Raw genomic sequence first — 24,073 nt, forward strand, 5'->3', positions numbered from 1 at the left:
AACATATTTTGAAATATCAACCCGTATATACCATTTCCCAAACATTAGTTTCCATATATTCGTTTCCCAGAATAATTCGGAAACCAAATTCAAATGCCAAATGTGAATCCTAACTTTTATTTTAGTTATTGAGAGGTGGCTTAGTTTTTGAACAACGGACTTAATAGTGGCTAGAGGTACACTTAACCCCACAGGAACGCAAGATTCTAGATACATCACATCCAGTATCATCGCAAAGATGGGCAAGACTACATATACATGTATTAAAAGGAAATTAATTAAATCACGTTGTCGTGAAATTATATTTTGCAAATATGATAAAAACAATTTCGTGGCAAAGGTCAGAACTACATTTAAAAAAATGTTAAATTCTCACATAAGGAAAGCTTCTAGTATAGTGTAATTTCGTGTTCGATTGGTGTAATGAAAATTGAAAAAAATACTGTATATAACAAGCTCGTTTAAAAGGCATTTCTCAGAGGCTCAGTGAACAATGACTTTACCAAATCACCTTTTAAGGAGAGGTGAAAGTGAACTCCAACTTTGACAATATAAAATATATAAAAGCCTAAATCTTCAAATGTTATAGAAACGTACGTGTTGCACTGGCCAAGATATACACGAGCAATATACCACTACATACTAGTGCTCACACCTAGCTCTGTGAATAAAAGACTGGTTGAACTGTTGCTGTGTATGAAAAATCATCATCTCTTCCACAGAGAACTTCTTATAGAGTTGCTTTAGATGAGTTGTGAACTCTAGAAACAAATCTTTTAACTGCTTTGCTCTTTTGTATGCTTCTATTCCTGAATGGACCACCATCAGATCTTTGTCCAAACTTGTTCCTAGACGCATATCCTACATAAAGATAGGGAGTTCAGGTGAGGTTGGGAAAATTGTATACGGTCGAAATAGATTTTGGCCTTCGCACGTCCGATCGAGTTCGAACGATGATCGATCAAACTGAGACTCCGAAGATGGTACAAACAAGTCTCGAACCCGAGGGGCCGATCCATGTCGAGTTAGACATCGTTTCCGAACTCGAATCCAAATCGAACTATGACACAGAGTAAAGCTATCATGTTTATGATCCAGAGACCAACCAACATTTGACCCCAAATCAATTCGAGAGTTCGAGCCAGAATCGAGCTCGAGCTAAGATCGAGAGTTCGAGTCAGAATCGAGAACTCGAGTCAGGATCGGGGGCTCAAGGCCAGATCGAGCTCACAGACAAAAGCCGTTGCAATCCCACTAGCGAGAATCTTAGCAGAAATTGTGGAAAAACTGATTTATCATGGGTCTCCCACTGAGTATTTTTTTATTATACTTAGAGCAAGGTCCCTCTATTATAAAGGGCATGGTTATCATTTATGAAAGGGCAAGTTTTTTGTCAGGCTTAGATTGTAATAAAAATATTATATTCTCCCATAGTAAAGAATCGTTCCTTCAGGTTTCTTAAAGTGATTCTACTTGTTGAGTCCCTAAGATTCATTTTCTTTACAACCTTATCAATTTCGCATTCTTTACAATCCATATTTATATTTCTATTTATCCTTACAATTTGAATTAAGTTACGCCACATATCCTTGGAACTACGTATAAATTCAACTCTATTCATTTTTCGGGTAAACAGTTTGGCGCCCACCGTGGGGCCAAGGATAACAGTGGTTATTTGATACGAATCTGAAAAAACACGCCATTGTGTTTTGCGCTTATTTCCGAAAACATCTTGAATTTCGGATCAACTACGAATAACCATCAATCAAATGGCTTCACCGATCGATAACGGGGCCGATCTTCAAGACGAAATTAATAACTTGACACCCAATACTGAAAGACCACTTGTCAACACCGTTGGAGCTCGAATCGGAGCGCCAATTGATATCAATTCGCATGTAGCCATTGAGGCGAACCTACATGCTGAACCCGAGAATAGCATCCATGGTGGCACTCGGTCTGCGGCTCGAGACACTCATAACGTCGAGGAAAACGGTGTTAGCTTGCGTATGATTTTCGAAATATTGCAAGCCCAACAGGCAGCAATAGCTCAGTTACAGAGGCAAACCCAGCTATAAAGTAGGCCGGAGCCCAATCCACCCCGAAAAATCACCCACAGAACGGAACCAGCCATAGTGAAGTCAAATGAGCAAGAATCGGGGACTACTCTCAAAATTGCTAAATTACTCGAGGAACTCACAAAGCGAGTCGAAACCAACGATAAAAAAGTAGAAACTTATAACTCTAGGGTCGATCAAATCCCGAGAGCTCCACCAATGATAAAAGAGTTGGATTCGAAAAAATTCATACAAAAACCCTTTTCCTCGAGCGCAGCCCCGAAACCAATCCCCAAAAAATTTTGTATGCCAGAAATTCCCAAATATAACGGAACGACCGATCCCAACAAGCATGTCACTTCTTACATATGTGCCATCAATGGCAATGATTTAGAAGACGATGAAATAGAATCTGTGTTGCTAAAAAAATTCGGAGAGACCCTCTCGAAGGGGGCAATGATTTGGTATCACAACCTACCGCCAAATTTCATCGACTCGTTTGCCATGCTAGCAGATTCTTTTGTGAGAGCACATGCCGGCACCATAAAAATTGCAACAAGGAAATCAGATCTCTTCAAGGTAAGACAAAAGGATAACGAGATGCTGAGGGAGTTCGTATCTCGTTTTCAAATGGAACGAATGGACTTGCCACCGGTCATAGACGATTGGGCTGTTCAGGCTTTCACTCAAGGTTTGAATGAGCAAAGTTTGATGGCTTCACGATGGTTAAAGCATAACCTGATCGAATACCCAGCCATCATGTGGGCCGACGTGCACAATCGGTACCAATCAAAAATTAGGGTCGAAGACGATCAATTGGGTTTTGAACCCGCTGTTCAAAGGGCTACAAATGGAGAACTGGATCCGATTAGGGATCGATACCGATCGTACAACGGAAGCCACAGAGTCAGTGAATCGAGACATAACCTCCGGCAAAATAACAAAAAAAGTGATCGAGGTCAAGGGTCCCGAGGAAACAAAAGTAGTTTCGATAGGTCTGCCGGATCTAAGGAAGTACCTCGGTTATCAGAATATAACTTCAGCGTTGATGCATCCGCCATCGTATCGGCTATCGGATGCATCAAAGACACTAAATGGCCTTGACCCATGCAGACCGATCCTGCCCAGAGGAATCCCAATCAAATATGCAAATACCATGGCACCCATGGCCGCAGAACGGAAGATTGCAGGCAACTAAGAGAGGAAGTAGCCCGATTATTCAACAAAGGGCACCTTCAAGAATTTTTAAGCGATAGGGCAAAGAACCATTTTAAAAACAGGGACTTCGGCAAGCAAAATGAACAAGAAGAACCAAAGCACGTCATTCACATGATCATCGGCGACGCCGATACCCCTCAGGGACCAGTGCTTAAACGCACTAAGACATCGATTGTGAGAGAAAAGCGATCTCGAACTCAAGATTACACACCCATAGGAACCTTGTCCTTCAGTGATGAAGATGCAGAAGGAGTCATACAACCTCATAACGATGCACTGGTAATATACGTACTCATGAATAAAACTAAAGTTAAGCGTGTGTTGATTGATCCAGGTAGCTCAGCCAACATCATCAGATTGAAGGTTGTAGAACAGCTCGGCCTGCAGGACCAGATTGTACCCGCAACCCTAGTTCTAAACGGATTCAATATGGCATGTGAAACCACCAAAGGCGAGATAATTCTACCAATAAATGTGGCCGGAACCATCCAGGAAATGAAGTTTCACGTAATCAAAGGCGACATGAGATACAACGCCCTTTTCGGAAGGCCATGGATCCACAATATGGGAGCTGTACCTTCGACCCTACACCAGGTCCTCAAATTTCCAACATCGAGAGGAGTCAAAACAGTGTACGAAAAACAACCAGCCGTAAGAGAAATGTTCGCCATCAAGGAAGCGAAATCAATATCATTGCCTCTGCCAGTAAAGGGATCGGGCTCAGAAAGGGAACGAGATACCAAATAGCAATCACAGACATCGGCTTTGACCCGACTAGATAACCAGAAGTCCGAAGAAGATGATGATCATAGGATCCCTCGATCCTTTGTGGTACCCGATGATTCCGACACTACCAAATCAATGATTGAGGAATTAGAGCAAGTCACACTAATCGAGCACTGGCCCGAATGGAAGGTATACCTGGGAACGGGGTTGATCCCCGAACTCAGGAAGAAACTTATTCAATTTCTTGTCGATAACATTAATTTCTTTGCATGGTCCCATTTAGATATAACAGGGATCCCATCGGACATAACGATGCATCGGCTAAGCTTGCATCCTAGGTTCAGACCGGTAAAGCAAAAGAGAAGACCCCAGTCCGAGGTAAAACACGCATTCGTAAAAGACGAGGTAACCAAACTTCTCAAGATAGGGTCCATTTGGGAGGTGAAATATCCCGAATGGTTAGCCAATATAGTTGCAGTGCCTAAAAAAGGAAACAAACTTAGAATGCGTGTGGACTATAAGGATTTAAACAAAGCATGCCCCAAAGATTCTTTCCCAAAGTAAAGCTAAATTCATTTTATTTATCACTGACTATTTCTCTAAATGGGTCGAAGCACAGGCGTTCGAGAAAGTAAGAGAGAGAGAGAGAAGTTATAGACTTCATCTGGGATCATATCGTATGTCGATTCGGGATACCCGCCAAAATAGTATGTGACAATGGAAAATAATTTGTGGGCAGCAAAGTGACGAAATTCTTCGAGGATCACAAAATAAGAAGGATATTATCAACACCATATCACCCCAGTGGTAATGGATATGCCGAGTCAATGAACAAAACCATCATTCAGAACCTAAAGAAGTGGTTGAACGACGCTAAAGGAATGTGGAGAGAAATCCTACCCGAAGTCCTTTGGGCATATCGAACGACGTCAAAATCCAGTACGGGGGCAACCCCGTTCTCCTTAGTATATGGGTCCGAAGCATTGATACCAGTCAAAGTCGGGGAACCCAGTGCCAGATTTCGATACACAACAGAAGAATCAAATAACGAGGCTATGAACACTAGCCTCGAATTATCGGACGAAAGACGAGAAGCTGCTCTCGTCCAATTGGCCGTCCAAAATCAACGAATCGAAAGATATTATAATCGAAGAACCAAGCTCCGCCATTTCAAGCCCGGGGACTTAGTGCTAAGGAAAGTCACCCTCAATACCCGAAATCCAAACGAAGGAAAACTAGGACCGAATTGGGAAGGACCATATCAGGTTCTCGAGAACGTCGGAAAGGGATCATACATGCTCGGTATTATAAACGGCAAACAACTATCAAGTAATTGGAATGTGTCACATCTAAAACGATACTACTGCTAAGGTACAACCCCTCCATATTCATCTACATTTCAAAACTGACCCCTGCAGAAGTCCGATCAGGAGCTAAGATGGATCCTTCGATACGAAGCCATAGATCTGAAAGCACGCGTTGCACTCTTTTTTCCTTAGACCGGTTTTATCCCAAATGGATTTTTCGGCAAGGTTTTTAACGAGGCAACCAATGATCGTGCTGCACTTACAACAGTATCCAGGGCCTCTTTACAATCGACCTCAAATACTGGGAGGCATTAGGCCCTCAAATGTATCAAGTTCAGATGCACGAAAGTTATTTCGCAACAACAGGGTTCCAATAGGAAAAGTTGTAAGAGCCAAATAGTCAAAACGAACCATGCTCATGTAGTTGGCCCGAACCCAGGCACGAAACATGAACACATGTGTAGTGACTTGCAAAGAAAGTTCTCCTCTTTATCGACATCTTATACCCAAGAAAAATTCCTCTATTTGGAGATTTATTACGCAAACAGAATTAAGATAAATTCGACCATTACGCCTACGGGCTACATTAATTCGAGTTCGAATCATTCACTCGACTTATAAGCCTACGGGCTATTTTTATTTCGAGTTCGAGCAAGCACTCACTCGACCATTACGCCTACGGGCTACATTAATTCGAGTTCGAATCGTTCACTCGACTAATAAGCCTACGAGCTACTTTTATTTCGAGTTCGAGCAAGCACTCACTCCACCATTACACCCACGGGCTACATTACTTCGAGTTCAAATCATTCACTCGATGACTAAGCCTACGGGTTACTTTTATTTTGAGTTTGAGCAAGCACTCACTTGACCATTTTGCCTACGGGCTATATTAATTAGAGTTCGAATCGTTCACTCGACTAATAAGCCTATGGGCTACTTTTATTTCGAGTTCGAGCAAGCACTCACTCGACTATTACGCCTATGGGCTACATTACTTCAAGTTCGAATCATTCACTCGACGATTAAGCCTACGGGCTACTTTTATTTCGAGTTCGAGCAAGCATTCACTCGACCATTATGCCCACGGGCTACATTACTTCGAGTTCGAATCATTCACTCGACGACTAAGCCTACGGGCTACTTTTATTTCGAATTCGAGTAAGCACTCACTCGACCATTATGCCTACGGGCTACATTACTTTGAGTTCGAATCATTCACTCGACGACTAAGCCTACAGGCTACTTTTATTTCGAGTTCGAGCAAGCACTCACTCGACCATTACGCTTACGGGCTACATTAATTCGAGTTTGAATCATTCACTCGACTTATAAGCCTATGGGCTACTTTTATTTCGAGTTCGAGCAAGCACTCACTTGACCATTACGCCTACAGGCTACATTAATTCGAGTTCGAATCGTTCACTCGACTAATAAGCCTACAGGCTACTTTCATTTCGAGTTCGAGCAAGCACTCACTCGACCATTACGCCTACGGGCTACTTTTATTTCGAGTTTGAGCAAGCACTCACTTGACCATTATGCCTACGGGCTACATTAATTCGAGTTCGAATCATTCACTCGACTTATAAGCCTACGGGCTACTTTTATTTCGAGTTCGAGCAAGCACTCACTTGACCACTAAGCCTACGGGCTACTTTTATTTCGAGTTCGAAACATTCACTCGACCACTAAGCCTACGGGCTACTTTTATTTCGAGTTCGAGCAAGCACTCACTCGACCATTACGCCTACGGGATACTTTTATTTCGAGTTCAAATCATTCACTCGACTATTACGCCTACGGGCTACATTAATTCGAGTTCGAATCGTTCACTCGACTAATAAGCCTACGGGCTACTTTCATTTCGAGTTCGAGCAAGCACTCACTCGACCATTACGCCTACGAAATTTCTCTACGGGCTACTTTTATTTCGAGTTCGAGCAAGCACTCACTGACTCAATTAATAAGCCTAAGGGCTACATTACTTCAAGTCTGAAAAAGCACTCGATCAATCATAGAGACTACGAAGTCCACATTCGATTAAGTTGTTTAGATCCTTGTAAAAACATTCATAAAGGCATGAATAAAATCTTCACAAAACAGAAGCAAGTCGGCAGAATTATCAATATACAAAATTATCTACATGGTTGATTACAACATAAAACCTAAGGACTAAACTTCTTGGTCATCCTCAGGAGCGGTCTCTTATTTATCGGGCTCCCCCCCCGTTCTCAAATCCGCTCTTTCTCCCATCATCATCATCATCATCGCCATCGAAAACTAGAGCATCATCAAAGCTGATGCTCTTTGGCCCTTTTTATCTCTTCAGCAAGATCGAAACCACTAGCATGGATCTTCTCGAGGGTTTCCCTTCGAGATCGGCACTTAGCTAGTTCGGCGACCCGATGTGCTCGAGTATCGGAGGTCTCGGCTGCCTCTCTTGCTTGAACCTGGGCAGCTTCAACATCAGCCCGATAGACGGCCACGAGGGCATCCGCATCGGTCTTTGCCTTTTCGGCATCAGTTTCGGCCTTGGCAAGTACAGAGGCCAACCGAGCCTCAAGCTCCTCTATTCTTCTTGCTTGAACCATGCATTTTTCCTTCATTCTCTGAAGTTGGGTTTCAGCCGATGATAACTGGACTCGAGCAGTTTCTTTTTCTGCAGCAAAGCGGTCCATACCTTCTTTCCACTGCAAACACTCCGCTTTTATTACGTCGACCTCCCCACGAAGCTTCCCGATCATCTCGATTTTTTGCTGCAGTTGTGAGACCGAAAAGTTAGCCATCGTTCCGGTATCAAGCCCATAGGCTTTCAAAAGTATCATTACCTGCTCAGACAAATCGGTCTGATCTCGGTAAGCCTTGGCCAACTCAGCTCGAAGGTCTTTTACTTCCTCTTCTCTCTGCCCTAAGAGAAGTCTTAGGGAGTTCCTCTCATCAGTAACCCGTTGAAGGTCGGCCTCATATCGACGCAGCTCGTTTTGGGACCAAGAACATGCTTCTCGATGAACTGCCGCTTCCTACAAAGAAACAAGAAATGAAGTTAACAAAAAGTAAACATAAAGGTAGTACCGACAAAATAATTTTAAAAGCTTACCTGATTCAAAGCCTGCCGCACCCCATGAAAAAGATCTGATTCATCACCAGTACCGGCAACGTCCTCGATACCGGTGAACAGGTCATAAAAGGGATCCTCTCCATCGTGAGGCTTGTCTAGATCGAGGCCCCCAAAGCTTGGGCTTCCCGAATCACCCCTGCGGAAAAAGCGAGAAAGGTAGGCGAATCTTCGATTGCTGCTGCCCCGAATGAATCACCTGGAGCATTCTCTTCGGTTCGAAGGGATTCGAGGGCCCCTTCAGTCATATCCCCCATCTGTTGGCTTCGATGAGATACATCTCCGATCTTTGATAATTCGGGGACTCCACCCGAATCTTTCACCGGTATATCCTCAGTTCGAGGCAGAGCCTCATATAGCATCATCGATCCAGCTGTCGATGGGGCATTGCTGGTTCTCTTCGTTCGGGCCGCCAGCGCGGACCTATTATTTTCTTCATCTTCATCTTCATCTTCATCTTCATCCCTTAGACGCAGAACTGATTCCACGGTCAAAGGAATGGCATTCATGTTCGGCTTACGAGCCGTCCTCTTCTTCGGTTTTGGATCTTCCGGAACGGAGGCTCTTTTCCTTTTATTTCCCTTCACTAGTTTTGGGACAGAGGCCAAGATTTCTTCCTCGTTGGACAAGGGCCTCAAAACTGCGTCTTTACCCAAACCTGCATATGGAAAATCTTAATAAAATATTTGAAAACCACCTCGTTCGAATTATCGAAGAGTGCAAGAAAGGGGCTTACCATGATTTTTGGCCTATCACCGACCCTTTGACAAATCATGCCATGAGCTCTCGGCGTATGTGGAGGTCGAAACAAGAGCTCGTGCCCAGTTCTTGAGATCGGAAACTGCTCCGGACATCCAGGAAACCGCTACATCACAAAAGGAGGAGTGTCGATGAGAGAAGAAATGAAAGAACAAAGTAGAAGTAACAGCAGGATCACACTTACGTTTCATATTCCACTCCTCGGGAAAGGGCATCTTTTCAGCCGAAATCAGGTCCAAAGTCCTTACTCGAACGAACCTACCCATCCAACCCCAATCCCTATCCTCGTCAATGCTCGAGAACAGAGCCTTGGCAGCCCGACGCTGAAGTTTTATTAACCCTCTTCAAAAAAGTCGAGGACGGTACAATCGGATAAGATGGTCGAGGGTGAACGACATCCCCTCGATTTTGCTAACAAAATATCGGATCAGGATAATGATCCGCCACAAAGAAGGATGGACCTGGCCTAGGGTTACCTGGTATTGATGACAGAAGTCAATAATAACGGAATCGAGGGGACCTAAAGTGAAAGGGTAAGTATACACATTCAAAAACCCTTTCGCGTAAGAAGTGATATCTTCGTCAGGAGTAGGAATTATTATTTCTTTTTCACCCCAATTGCAATCCTTCTTTAGCTGTTTGAGGTGCTTTTCAGTTATCGAACACATGTACCTCGATACCAGCTCACACCGGCCAGGGACCGATAAACCTTTATTGACCTTAAAATCAGAAGTAAGAACATACGCCCCGGGAACGCACTCCTCAGGCCGTGGTTCTGCCGGTGTCTCATCGGCGGCACACTGTGAAGATGGAGCCTTCTCTTTCTGAGGAATGGTTTGTGATGTTTTTGCCATTTTCGAATTCAAAGGTGAGAAATAGAAGAAAGTGGCAAAGATTTGGTAGAATTGAAGAGAGGCTTTTGGGAAATCACAGATTTGCAGGTAAAATCAGAAAATACGAAAAGGGACTTGGGAAATTTGGAAGATTGAAGATGTAAAAGTGTTAAATGGTAAGAGGAAGGGTTATTTATAGGCTTAAGCGATGGCGGTTCAGTATCAGCGGTGGCCGACCACCGTCTGACATACATTAAATGCCTTGAAAGACTAAACCGACGGGACAGCTATCACATGCATCATGATCGAGCCCGATGGGGACGTCAGGTTATAATTCGATCGAGCTGTTAAAAAATCATATCGTTTATCACTACATTCTTCCTGAAAACGAGGGCACTATCTGTATACGGTCGAAATAGATTTCGGTCTTCACACGTTCGATCGAGTTCGAATGATAATCGATCAAACTGAGACTCCGAAGATGGAACAAACAAGTCTCGAACCCGAGGGGCTGATCCATGTCGAGTTAGACATCGTTTCCGAGCTCGAATCCAAATCGAACTATGACACAGAGTAAAGCTATCATGTTTATGATCCAGAGACCAACCAACATTGACCCCGAATCAATTCCAGAGCTCGAGCCAAGATCGAGAGCTCGAGTCAGAATCGAGAGATCGAGTCATGATCGAGGGCTCAAGGCAAGATCGAGCTCACAGACAAAAGTCGTTGCAATCCCACTAGCGAGAATCTTGGCAGAAATTGTGGAAAAACTGATTTATCATGGGTCTCCCATTGAGTATTTTTTAATTATGCTTAGAGCAAGGTCCCTCTATTATAAAGGGCATGGTTATCATTTATGAAAGGGCAAGTTTTTTGTCAGGCTTAGATTGTAATAAAAATATTATATTCTTCCATAGTAATGAATCGTCCCTTCAAGTTTCTTAAAGTGATTCTACTTGTTGACTCCCTAAGATTCATTTTCTTTACAACCTTATCTATTTCGTATTCTTTACAATCCATATTTCTATTTCTATTTATCCTTACAATTTGTATTAAGTTACGCCACATATCCTTGGAACTACGTATAAATTCAACTCTATCCATTTTTCGGGTAAACAGAAATCAACCTCGACGAACTGCTATAGAACATCTATTCACCACGAGAAATCAAAAGCTTATGACTTGTCCAAGTTCCAATTTAAAAAAATAATCTATGGAGATACTATACTGCAGTCTGCAGGTATGGATGTGCATGGACCAATATATTAAGTTTATCTGTGCATGAAATTTGATTTAGGAGTTGGCGATTACTCCAACAAGGTCCGGGCCAGTGTGACTTTGCTCTTCTTCATTTCATCCAACTACTACTGATGAAGAAGAGTTTGGTTCCGATACTGAACCTTTTCTCTAATACGCCTAAATAGCATAACTTCCTCATAATCATGACCTATATTTCTACATTCTTACCTTTATATTATCCTGCTTGTTTAGTGTAATTGAGTTTGACAAGTGACAAATGGAGCATCCAGGTTCTTTTTTTTTCCTTCTTTTTTGACAAGTAGCAGGTATCTATATATACGGGCAATTTTTCTACTTTATCCAGTACCTCAGTCCTCATATAGGACATCTTTTAAACTGTTTTAAACTTTTGTATGTTTCTCAACTCATTTATGAAATGCTGCACATCCAGGAAAGGTGGATCCTTTGTTGCCTTGCAACCTGATTGAAGAGTAACCTATAAAGTTGTAAAGGCTTACCTAAGGTCCGTAGCCCAAGCTCCCAGACCACATGTTAATCATGTCATACCTTTAATCTCTTTCAGTTATAACCAATGGTCTGTGAAAGACAAGTGAGAAACACGCGACTCCCTAACAGTCTGGAAGATGGATGCACGAGCATGAAAATCTGGATTTTATGCATTAATAGCAACAGGGTCTACAATTCTAGCACAAATTTGGAGAGGATTACTTGGCGATCTTGAATACCTAAATCGTTAGGAACTTATAAAAGCATCAAAAACGAAAGTGGCACTGAGACACGGCGTAATGCTTCATCACCACATAGATGTCTGGGGATTGGAGTAAACCAATTTTAGAGACTGAAAAATAAAGAAAAGCAAATAGTTACAAAAATTGCTTAACTGCTTCATGGAATCAGTATTGTGAAACGGGACAATACTACCTGAACCTATAGCTCCTATGTATTTATAGATATGTTAGCATTTATTATAGTCAGCTATAGCAATGACGAAATTGAATGCATGGGGCATACCTTCCAGTTGAGGACACAACAAGGTGGGCCGGATTCTCCAAAAACTGGTGTATCTGCTGAAACTTCTGTTATTGAACTGTATTTATAAAATAATTTTGGAGAAGATAAAATAACATATAAATAGAAATGTAAACGAAACAGAATTTAATCCGAACTCACTGAATTCACAGTGTTTCCTTAAGGAATTTAATCCCCTCCTAGTACTCAAGGTTGTGGATTATTTCCTCCCAGGATAGAACGAATTACACACTGACGTAGCGATACTTCAAACACCAGTGTTTCAGCGAACACAAAGATCGGTAGCAAATCACACTTACTGTTACTTTGTTTGTAGTTAAAACAATGTAGAAGAAAGAAGGAGAAGTCAGAAATTCGTATGGAAAATCTGAGAGAATGGACTGGTATTTATAACCAATGTTGAGCTCAAACTTAAGAGGTGCAACTCATCAAATCCGAAGAGGTGCCAACTGTTTCTTCAAATCTGAAGAGGTGCAAACTGTTCTTCAAATCTGAAAAGATGCAAACTGTTCTTCAAATCCGAAGAAATGCAAATTGTTTTGTAAATGTCATTTACAAAAAGCGAAGGGCATATACTATTATGTTTGGATTTAATATTAATATTTTGTTTACAAAAAATCGGATATTTAATAACAACTCTTTTAATATTTACTATTAACAAATAAATTTGGTCCAAAAAATTAATCAATCAATCGATCATTTGACCAAATCCAAATCCAAATCCAAATCCGAAGCCGTAGTCGTAGCCGAAGTCGAGCCGAGCGACGACGACGACGGCGCGAGGCTTGCCTTCTTCTTAACTCTTAAAGAGCTAGAAGAAGTGCAATTGTATATATACCCATCAAAATCTTTTCCTCTTCTAATATGGGACAATATCCCTTTATCAAGGAGGAAAACTCAAATATTTTCAATTTCCCCCCATTTCCCATTCACCCTCTTTTAAGCTACATTTAAGCTTAAAAACCCAATAATTTTAAGCTACATTTAAGCTTAAAAACCCAACAATCCCCCACATAAATGGGGAATGGCTATATCACGGAAATATGCATGAAAAACTGTGTGATTCGCAAGCAAGGATTAATTGCATCAGGATAAGTAGGTTTCCCTTTGAACTTTCCGTAGTGAACTTATGTCGGATATACTCGGTCAATTAGTAGATTTGATATCTTTGAACCGTCGAACTTTGGTGTATACCTAGACAACCATAAGTCACACAACCAACCCTTAACCGTCTTTGGCTCTCATTGTTGTGTTCGTTTTAGCCATGAACACTGCCTGGTTTAATAAGTGCGTAGAGAATTGGCCTTACAAAATTTCCCTTGAAGCGGCTAACACTTCACACTTACATAGGTGATTCCTAAACGTGTCATCCCGTAGATACACTATTTGATATACCCCGTATCAAATTTAGAAATCATTAAAAAGCATTAATATTTTATCTTTGGTACTGAACATTGTCTCATCACGAGAATGGACCAAACTTTTAGTTGACAATGTTGAACCGTCATTAATGACTTTGTTTGATCTCCTTGAACCTAGATCTTGGGATCTCCAGTCTTTTAGGTAGAGTTACCGCCACAGTGGCTTGTTCTCGGCCATAGTCCCATTCCCCTCGATGATTTCTCAACTACCTCTCTAGTTAGGCCTTTTGTAAGTGGATCCGATATATTGTCGCTTGACTTTACATAGTCAATCATGATAATTTCTCTAGAGAGTAATTGCCTAACGATTTTATGTCTTCGTCGTATATGACGAGATTTACCGTTGTATATCACGCTCCCAGCTCTTCCAATTGTCGCTTGACTATCGCAATGTATGCATATTGGTGCCAACGGTTTGGGCCAAAATAGAATGTCTTCCAAGAAATTCCGGAGCCATTCAACTTCTTCAACAGCTTTATCTAAGGCTATGAACTCAGCTTCCATTGTAGAATGGGCAATACAAGTTTGCTTGGACGACTTCCAAGATACCGCTCCTCCACCAATAGTGAATACATATCCACTTGTGGACTTAGAATCAGTTGAACCGGTGATCCAATTTGCATCACAATATCCCTCAATCACCGCAGGATATTTATTATAGTGCAAAGTAAAGTCATGGGTATATTCTAAATATCCCAAAACTCGTTTCATTTCCATCCAATGAGATTGACCTGTATTGCTCGTGTATCGACTCAGTTTACTTATAGCACAAGCTATATCTGATCGTGTACAATTCATGATATACATTAAGCATCCCAACACACGAGCATAATCCAATTGTGATATGCTTTGGCCTTTGTTCTTTGCTAATGCAAGATTCACGTCAATTGGAGTCTTTGCAACTTTAAACCCTAAGTGCTTGAATTTTCCAAGTACTGTCTTAATATAATGAGATTGTGACAATGCCAGACCTTGAGGAGTCTTATTGATCTTAATCCCCAGAATTAAATCAGCAACTCCCAAGTCCTTCATATCAAACTTGCTAGTTAGCATGCGCTTAGTCGCATTTATGTTGGCAATGTCATTACTCATTATCAGCATATCATTCACATATAAGCAAACAATGACTATGTGATTTGGAACATATTTAATGTACACACATTTATCATATTCATTTATCTTAAAACCATTTGACAACATTGTTTGGTCAAATTTCGCATGCCATTGTTTGGGTGCTTGTTTTAGTCCGTAAAGAGACTTAACAAGTCTACATACCTTTTTTTCTTTACCTGGAACCACAAACCCTTCAGGTTGTTCCATGTAGATTTCTTACTCCAAATCTCCATTTAAGAAGGCCGTCTTAACGTCCATTTGATGAATTTCAAGACCATAAACTGCAGCTAATGCTACTAACATTCGTATGGACGTAATTCTTGTAACTGGAGAGTGTGTATCAAAATAATCAAGACATTCTCGTTGTCTATACTCTTCAACTACAAGTCTTGCCTTATATTTATCAATAGTGCCATCATCTTTCATTTTCCTCTTAAAAATCAATTTAAAACCCAAAGGTTTATTTCCAGGAGGAAGATCAACCAATTCTCATGTATGGTTGTTCAATATGGATTCTATTTCACTATTGACTGCCTCTTTCCAAAACAATGATTCCGAAGAAGACATAACTTCTTTAAATGTTCGAGGCTAATTTTCCAATAAGAAAGTCACAAAATCTGGTCCAAATGAAGTAGACGTTCTTTGACGTTTACTACGTCTTGGATCCTCCTAATTAAATGTACTTTCTTTTGTTTCTTCCCGAGGTCGTTTAGATCCTTCACCAATCGACTCACATTCCTTTTTATATGAGTATATATTTTCAAAGAATTCAGCATTATCTGATTCTATAGCCGTATTATTATGAATGTCGGGGTTTTCTGATTTATGAACCAGAAATCGATATGCTTTACTATTGGTCGCATATCCTATGAAACCACAATCAACGGTTTTCGGTCCTATTTTTACTCTTTTGGGTTTAGGAACTTGCGCTTTTGCCAAACACCCCCACACTTTAAAATAATTCAAGTTGGGCTTCCTTCCTTTCCATTTTTCATATGGAATGGATTGTGTTTTTCTATGGGGTACTCGATTTAGTATCCGGTTAGCCGTAAGAACGGCTTCCCCCCACAAGTTCTGTGGCAAACCAGAACTTATCAACAATGCGTTCATCATCTCCTTTAATGAACGATTCTTTCTTTCCGCAATCCCATTGGATTAGGACGTGTAAGAGGCAGTTGTTTGATGAATTATTCCATATTCTAAACATATTTCTTCAAAAGGAGATTCATATTCGCCGCCCCTATCACTTCTTATCATTTTAATTTTCTTATTAAGTTGCGTTTCAACTTCATTTTTGTATTGCCTGAATGCATCTATTGCTTCATCTTTACTATTAAGTAAGTAAACATAGCAATATCGAGTATTGTCTTCAATAAAAGTTATGAAATACTTCTTTCCACCGCGAGATGGTATTGACTTCATGTCGCAAATATCTGTGTGAATTAAGTCTAAAGGATTTAAATTCCTTTCAACTGACTTATAAGGATGTTTAACATACTTAGATTCCACACATATTTGACATTTTGATTTGTCGCATTCAAACATAGGCAATACTTCCAAATTAATCATTTTTCGCAAGGTTTTGTAATTGACATGACCCAAACGTATATGCCATAATTCATTTGACTCAAGTAAGTAAGAAGAAGCTGAAATTTTATTATTATTCTCAATAATCATTACATTCAGCTTGAAAAGGCCCTCAGTGAGGTAACCTTTTCCTACAAATATTTCATTATTACTTATTACAACCTTATCGGATACAAAAATACACTTAAACCCATTCTTAACAAGAAGTCTAATAGAGACTAAGTTCTTTCTAATCTCGGGATCATGAAGGACGTTGTTCAAGGTCACCACCTTACCAGAAGTCATTTTCATAAATATCTTTCTAGATCCTTCAATTTTGGCCGTTGTAGAATTTCCCATAAAAAGCGTCTCTTCGGGTCCAACAAGAGCATATGTAGCAAACGCTTCTCTAACAGCACAAACATGGCGAGTGGCTCCAGAATCAATCCACCACTCCTTAGGATTTCCCACCAGGTTGCATTTAGAAAGCATAACACACAAGTCATCAATATCTTCGTGCTTTTCAACCATGTTTGCTTGACCCTTCTTCTTATCTTTCTTTAGAGCACGACAATCTGCAGATCTGTGTCCAGCTTTTTCACAGTTGTAGCAATTTCCGTTGAACCACTTCTTGCTTGAGTTGCTTTTCGGTCCATAAGACTTCTTCCTCTTTGTATCCTCAACAATGTTTGCTCCCATTATTGTTGAGTTTTCACGGCCTTTCTTTTCAGCAGCTTTGTTGTCCTCTTCGATTCTCAACCGAATAATGAGATCTTCAAGGGACATCTCCTTTCGTTTGTGTTTCAAGTAGTTTTTTAAGTCCTTCCACAAAGGAGGAAATTTCTCAATCATTGCTGCAACTTGGAACGCTTCATTGATGACAAGACATTCAGCGAAAATTCTGTCAGTAGAAGCAATATAATTAATACTTTCAACATTAGTATTAATTTGACTTATACCTTCAACAAGGAGATCGTGAATAATCACTTACAATTCTTGGACTTGGGTAATAACAGACTTGCTATCTACCATTTTATAGTCCAACAATTTAGCGGCAACGAATTTCTTTAACCCGACATCTTCCATTTTGTATTTCCTTTCAAGCTCTATCCACAGTTGTTTTGACGTCTCCATATTACTATAGATGTTATACAGATCGTCCTCTAGTCTGCTAAGAATGTAATTCTTGCATAGAAAATCAGAATGCTTCCACGACTCAGTCACGAGAAAGCGTTCATTTTCTGAAGTTTCGTCGGACAGAACAGGAACATCTTCCTTAATGAACTTCTACAAACTTAAAGTCGTCAAGTAGAAGAACATCTTCTGCTGCCAACGCTTGAAATCAATCCTGAAAAAATTTTCGGGTTTTTCTGCGGGTGCCAATGCCGGTGTTGTTCGGCTTGTCGATGCATTGGCAGTCACTATAGGAACATTCTGGTTCCCGTTGTCATTCGTCATTTCTGTAAAAGAATGACACAAACAAACGTTAAAATCACGTAGATTTTAATCTCCACTGGAGTAGAAAACTACACAAGTTTTAGTCTTCAGAAACAGTGAGTATAACACAAATACAGAAAATATTAAATTCCTTAAGCTTGTTATTGAACTGTATTTGTAAAATAATTTTGGAGAAGATAAAATAAATATAAACAGAAATGTAAACGAAACAGAATTTAATCCGAGCCCACTGACTTCACAGTATTTCTTTAAGGAATTTAATCCCCTCCTAGTACCCAAGGTTGTGGATTATTTCCTCCCAGGATAGAACGAATTACACACTGGTGTAGCGATACTTCAAACACCAGTGTTTCAGCGAACACAAAGATCGGTAGCAAATCACACTTACTGTTGCTTTATTTGTAGTTAAAACAATACAGAAGAAATGAGGAAAAGTCATAAATTCGTATGGAAAATCTGAGAGAATGGACTGGTATTTATAGCAAAATGTTGAGCTCAAACTTAAGAGGTGCAACTCTTCAAATCCGAAGAGGTGCAAACTGTTTTGTAAATGTCTTTTACAAAAAACGAAGGGCATATACTATTACGTTTGGATTTAATATTAATATTCCGTTTACAAAAAATCGAATATTTAATAACAACTCTGTTAATATTTACTATTAACAAATAAATTTGGTCCAAAAAATTAATCAATCAATCCGAAGCCGAGCGACGACGACGGTGCGAGGCTTGCCTTCTTCTTAATTCTTTAAGAGTTAGAAGAAGTGCAATTGTATATATACCCATCAAAATCTTTTCCTCTTTCAATATGGGACAATATCCCTTTGTCAAGGAGGGAAACTCAAATATTTTTAATTTCCCTCAATTTCCTATTCACTCTCTTTTAAGCTACATTTAAGCTTAAAAACCTAATAATTTTAAGCTACATTTAAGCTTAAAAACCCAACAGCTTCACTTCACAATCTACCACAATAATACTTCTCGCATATGGCATAGATAGACTTGGTAAAATGTATACTTCTGATGAAACAGAAGTATTTTCATGTATAAAATCCCTGAATGATGATGGTAATAAGTTTCTCTCCAAGTTTTCAATAAGAATAAGATGGGAACTCGGATATTGCCCTCCGAGATCTTCGTCTTGTTCCCAATCCCTGCTATATTTATTGTCTGTTGCTGCAGCTCACAAGGAAAAAGTTTTAAAAAAAAAAAAGCGAAAGTATTGCATCATAACAGGTGATGGAGTTTCAGAACAAACCTCCTGTTGTCACACCAACAATACTCTTGGCACTATTAATTCCTATGGAACAAGGAAGCAGTTAATGTTTTAGGTGCATGTATCCTAACCCAAATTTATGAACATTATACAGTAAAAACTTGCCTCAAAGGATGAATTAATAGACAGATTACTGCCTGTTCTTTCACAAAATGATCCTTTAGATGCTGGACTGTCATTCTTCGAAGCAGAAATTAATATGCAAGAGGATTTTCCGAGATTCTGGTTCACCAATTTCAAGAAGGAAGCTATTTTAGGATCAACTTGAGCAACACCTTTTATGGTACACATGCCTTCAATTCTGGTAGCGGTTAAGTATTACTACTAGAAATCAGGTTATTTTCGTCCAAGGCATTCCGACCAAAATCGGTCGAAAATAAGAGTATTTGGTCATAAAAGTCAACAAAAATTTTCTAACAACAAAAAAATAAAAATTCCGACCGATTTCGATCGGAAATTGGTCAAATATTTGGTCATACTTGTATATAATGTACAAAAATAATTATTTATTAAAAGTTTTCCAATTTTTCGACCGATTTCGGTCAGAAATTGGTCAAATATTTGGTCATACTTGTATATAATGTGCAAAAATAATTATTTATTAAAATTTTTCCAAATTTCCGACCGAAATCGGTCGGAAATTTGTCAAATATTTGGTCATCCTTGTATATAATGTACAAAAATAATTATATATTAAAATATTTCAGAATTTCTGACCGATTTCGGTCGGAAAGTTTGAATTTTTTGTTTCCCGCCCAAGACAAAAATTATATATATTTAATTAACCAACCGAAATAATTATAATTCAATATTTCCGATAGAATTCGGTCGGAAAAACGCTTTTATACAAATTAAAATATAAATTTAACAATATTTGTGTGTGTAAATAATAAAGAGCTTTTAAATAAATAATATTTAATACTTATTTGATATATATATAACTTATAATAAATAATAAGTAGTTAATTATACACACATCTTAATATAGCTAATGTTATATCGAATATAGCTTATATACTATACACTTAGTATATATATTATACTATACTATATATACAACAACAACAACAACAACAACCCAGTGAAATCCCACTAGTGGGGTCTGGGAGGGTAGTATGTACGCAGACCTTTCCCCTACCCCGAAGAGGCAAAGAGGCTGTTTCCGAAAGACCCCCGGCTCAAGAGAACAAAAAGACAATATCAGTATCACCACAAAAATCATAGAAAAAATAGGAACACCATGAAATCCAGAAGAAAGATGCAAAGCAAAAACGAAAAAAAGCAAAAACAAAAACGATAACTAATAAATAGGTCTGACACTGAAACGCAAAATAGTAAGACACGACATTGCCTCTAGCTAGCTTAGACAGAAACCCTACCAGACTAGTCTCACAACGGTACGAAATAAGACAAGACTCAACTACCTCCTAACCTACAACTCTAATACTATATATATATATATATATATATATATATATATATATATATATATATATATATATATATATAGTATACTATATATATATATACATCTTAATATAGCTAATGTTATATCGAATATAGCTTATATACTATACTTAGTATATATATATATTATACTATACTATATATTTGTGTGTGTAAATAATAAAGAGCTTTTAAATAAATAATATTTAATACTTATTTGATATATATAACTTATAATAAATAATAAGTAGTTAACTAATTATTAAATATTAACTAAACATTTCCGACCGATTTCGGTCGGAAATGGCATGGTCAAGCGGTCAAATGTCACTTAATATTTTCGACCGTATTTTCCGACCGATTTTGGTCGAAAATTTCCAATTTAGATCTGCCAGAGATGGGCTTCTTCCCCATTTCCCCATTTTCTCTATCTCTCTTCCATTTCTCATCTTCTCCTCTCGAGTTGCATTTCCACTTAAAATCATACCCAAAATCAACTCTTGTCTCCCTCCTCACCTAAAATCAAAGCCCCTCACCGTCTCCCTCCCCTCCCCCGCCATTGTTCGGCCGCCGAGTGCCACCACTGCTTCCTCCGCCGCCACCACCCACTGCTTTTAGCACCCAAAATCAAACCCCCTCTCTTCTCTTTCAAGGTTAGTTATCTACATTTTTTAATTTAAGTAATTTTAATTTTTTATTGTATAAACTAGGGCTTAATTAATGATTAATTAGATTTATGGTTTACTCCTATTGATTATGTTTATGCTAGCATTATCTATGTTAGAAGATTATTATTATGCTAGGGTTAGATAATTTTATAGCTTTCAATTATATTGATTATGATTATGCTAGGGTTTAATTCTTTCAATTATTTGTTCTATTAGTTTAATTATGATTTATGATTAATGCTAGGGTTTAATTCTTTTAATTTAACTAATTTTAATTATGATTAATTTTAGGGTTAGCTAATTTTATTTTATTTAATTATATTTCCCTTTAATGGTCTAATTGAATTAAAAAAAAAACTATTTAGGGATATATATGAACTTTCAAATTAATAAGCACTCAAATTATTTAAATTAATTATATTGTAACTAAAGTTTATTATGTAACTTAATTCTATAAATTAATTTGAACTATGATTAATATAATTTATTTGTTCTTTATGTAGATGGAATATCGTAGTTGGATGTATAATAGGAATTATCCTAATCATCGGTTTTTGAGGAAGGAATTTATAGAAGGGGTTAAGGAATTTATTACGCATACAATGTCACTTGAATCGTTTCGGATTGGAGGGTTGATTAGGTGTCCTTGTGTGAAGTGCAAGTGTTTGCAATTTTTTGGATCGGAGGATGTTAAGGCTCATCTTTATAAAAAAGAATTTATGGATAATTATTTTGTGTGGACTAGTCATGGAGAGATTGATGGTAGTGATGGTGTATTTCATAATGTAGTTATTGGTGAAAGTAGTAGGTCGGTGGAGAATAATGTTCAACATCCTAGATACCATGAAATGGTTGCGGATGCTTTTGGGATGCACTTCGATTTTGAAACCCATGAAAGTGTTGAACAACCTCCTAACGAAGAGGCAAAATATTTTTATGAACAGTTAGAGGCCGTTAGTCGTCCACTAAGGGAAGGGAATAGCTACTCATGTTTATTTAATGTAATTGCTATGTTGCAGGTTCATTCTATCATCAGGTTACAAAGATAATCACTGATATTCTTGGAGGGTTGTATAATGTACCATATCCAACTTGGAGTGACTTTCTAGAGGATCCCGTGCAACTTCAACCAATTTAAGGTTTTAATACAATTCTTATCTATTTAAGAATTATATTAACAATATTTTCATCTAACGTTACATACTTTATTTGCAGACTAAGTGTGCATGGAAGGACCGGTATAACGGTGAAATTTGTGCAAATTGGGAGTACAAATGTCGTAGGAGACTCTCTAATTCCTTCTGCTCCGCTCGAAAGGTTAACAAGAAGCCTTCATGGGTTCTACCGGATTTATGGGAGGATCTGCAGAGGTATTGGGTCACCGAAAAATTCGAGAAGCAGAGTGAACTGGGAAAGAAGGCCCGAGCATCTGAGAAGGGTGACTCCTTGCACTGTCTGGGTTCAAGGAGCATGAGGGATACGGGGAGACAACTGGTAATTCCTTAAAATATTTCGGTCTATTTTTACCGAACTATATTTATATATGTTAATTTCGTTAACACGTTTTATTATATTTGTAGGAAAAAAAGATATGGGATGAAGATGAGTCATGATGAGTTCTTCATGGAGACTCACATCCGGAAGAAGAAGGCACCGACAGATCCAACTAGATGGGTTGAGGATCGGGCGGAGACTACACATGTAAGTTTCATAACTACTATAAATGGTTATAATATTATATAGTTAGTAATTTTTTATCTTTTAAATAAAGGGTCGCTACAAGATTAATGTGGAGGAGTACACTCAGAGCTTGCTACCGAATGAGCAAGGCGAGCGACCGCCCATTTCAAACGAAGAAGCGCAGATGATATGGTTGGATGTTGTCGATGGTCCTAAAAAGGGGATAGCATACGACCTTTCAGATAAATTATTTTGGCGCTACAAGGCTGGATTGCAAAGTATAGGGACTTTCGCCCAAGGCGAGGCGATTGATAGGTCGACTATATCGTCTGTGGAATAGAAGATCGCAAAGATGACAACAGAGCTTGAAGAGACAAAGGCTAGAGAAAAAAAGAGAGATGAACAATTTGGTACCCTTCAAGTTCAGCTAGAAAGGAGGGGTGGGCAATTTAATCTCCTTCAAGGTCAGCTGGCCAATCTTCTTGCTAATGGTGCTTTTCCCATTCCCCGGTCTCGTGAGCCTTCCCCATGTGCCGACGATGAAAGTTCTAGGAGTGAAGATGGAGATAATGCTAGATAAAAAATTTATTGAATGGTGTGTATTGCTAAACAAAGTATTAAACTTGTCAATATTTAGTTGAGACTAGTTTTGAATGATGATTATATTGTTATTCTGTTATTGAACATTTTAGTAGTTGTTGTTGTGGTTGTTATTAGTTGTTGTTGTTGTTAGATAATGGTTGTTAGTGTTAGTTAATAATTTTTGTTAGTTAATTATTATTATTGTTGTTAGTATATTCATTGTTGTTGATTAATTATGGTTGAATGGCAGCAATGTAATATTGCCATTATAGGATGGATATTGATTGTAATTGGCAGGTGGTGTAGCTCAAAAATAGGCATTTTCTGCCCAGTTTTTACCCAGATTTCCGACCGAATTCGGTCGGCAATTATAAATTTATTTTTATTTTTTAAAATAAATTAATAATTTATTACAATTTACAACTAATTATTTAATTAAATAAAATTATTATTTTTTAAAATTTCCGACCGAATTCGGTCGGAAAATAAAAAATTTTAAAAAAAATAATTAATAGTTTCCGACCGATTTCGGTCGGAAATTTAAAAATTAAAAAAA

This window comes from Nicotiana tabacum, chromosome 2 (assembly GCF_000715075.1).
Source record: "Nicotiana tabacum cultivar K326 chromosome 2, ASM71507v2, whole genome shotgun sequence".
NCBI classification, from domain to species: Eukaryota; Viridiplantae; Streptophyta; class Magnoliopsida; order Solanales; family Solanaceae; genus Nicotiana; species Nicotiana tabacum.